The 1,726-nt window shown below is 44.1% G+C and overlaps 1 pseudogene; it reads right to left on the bottom strand.

Annotated features, from left to right (window-relative positions):
- Positions 1–344: 344 nt before the first annotated feature.
- Positions 345–1,144, bottom strand: LOC122808050 (annotated as a pseudogene).
- Positions 1,145–1,726: the final 582 nt, after the last annotated feature.

The raw sequence follows: 1,726 nt of genomic DNA on the forward strand, positions 1-1,726 counted from the left end.
TTTTCTCTAAAAATATTGCTGTGGTCTTCACTCCCCAATGTCCAGCCCCAGGCCAGCTGCAGGGTCTGGTATAATGTCTTTTCCTACACAACACTAGTGACTGGATAACCCAGCTAAAGTCCCACCTGATGTGGCACGCAGGTTTAACGTCTTGGAATGGAATTGACCGGGACATTGAATGCTTCTTTAACTCTCTACCTTGATTTTTTTCCAAGTGCTTTGCATCATCAGCTGTCATTTCTTTCACTGGAGGGTCCAGGGACAGCACTTGGTCACGATAGGCAACCTTTGGTCATGACACATGCAAGTCCATCTCCAGTGCACTATTCTTTGAGGTGATCTGCTCTGACATCTAAACCTTCATTGCCAGTGACTGGATTTCTGATTTCTGGGTTTGTCCACTCATGGTGGAGGAGAGAGAGCTGATCTGTCTATGCCCAGCCTTTTCCATACGCAGTAAATAGTAACACTGGGATCTGAACCGCGGGTCAAAAAAGGCGTAAAGGAAAGGGTTCAGGCAGCTGTTGATGTAAGCCAAGAAGTGGCATATGAATAGGCTTGTATTATGAACTCATGAAAGGGACAGGGAATACTGAAAAGTCAGAGCATTCCAATGTTGTGAGCAGTTTTCAAAACATGAAATGGCAGCCAGCAGATGGCAAAGACCACCACCAAAGTACCGATTCATGAGAAGTCGTTTCTTTTTCTGGTCTTCTTTCTTGACATTCTGAAAATGTTTGGTAACTGTTCTTCCGATGAAGCAGTAAAAAACTGTCATTAACAGGAAAGGAAGGACAAAACCTAACAGGGTTGTGCTGAGACCCAAACCGGCCAGCCAGTAGTATTACACCTCTTCCTTCTGTGGGACTGCAAAGTCACTGAAGTACATATCGCACTGAAGCACTGTGTTGTTAAGTGTGTATTTGGTTTTGTGAAGGATGAAGGCAGGCAGGGCGAGCACTGCAGACAAAGTCCAAATAATTCCCAGCGATGCCAGTATGGTGTCTCTAGACCTGAGCCGGGAGCTAGTCAGAGAATGGACAATGGCTAGATAACAGTCAAAGCTAAGGCAGGTCAGGCAGAAAACACTTGCATACATGTTGGCCAACACCAGGTAGGAATTGAGCATGCACAGGAACAAGCCAAAGGGTAATTAAAAGCTGTGTATGTGAAGACTACTCAGTTTAGACGTGCAGTCACTCGGTATTTCACTGACTATGTTTTGGTTACCACGCTCACTACCTGCGTATCCATGATGTGCTTATGTACTACTTGTCTGAAGGAGCAGAGGACTACTGTTTGTTGTGGAAAAGGGTGAGAGAGAGAGAGTAGTATTTTGGATACTCAGTCTACATCATTTCTTGCTAAAGGTAAAACAGGGGAGTGATGTTTCTTGTTGGGCGATTGGCATCACTGTGTGCTTGTCTGGGACTGGTGTAGTCAGATATTTGTACTTCTCAAAGTTACTTTTTGTAGCCCCACAACTCATCTATTTTTTTATGTACTCAGCCCTCAAAATGCTACCTAAGACATCTAGGAAGGGGACACGTTATTTTCAACTGATACCACTTACACCTGTAAAAGCCTAATTTAGAAATAAATTGACGGAGTCCTAGTGAGTCAGATCTTCACAAGTTGACCTAAGAAAGACTCCACAAGGCAAAACGCAAGAGCACGTGGGGAAAACTAGTGCAGATCATACATGGCACCATTTTTAACTACAATC

This window comes from Protopterus annectens, chromosome 8.part0, assembly GCF_019279795.1.
Source record: "Protopterus annectens isolate FY-2018-M chromosome 8.part0, PAN1.0, whole genome shotgun sequence".
NCBI lineage: Eukaryota > Metazoa > Chordata > Ceratodontiformes > Protopteridae > Protopterus > Protopterus annectens.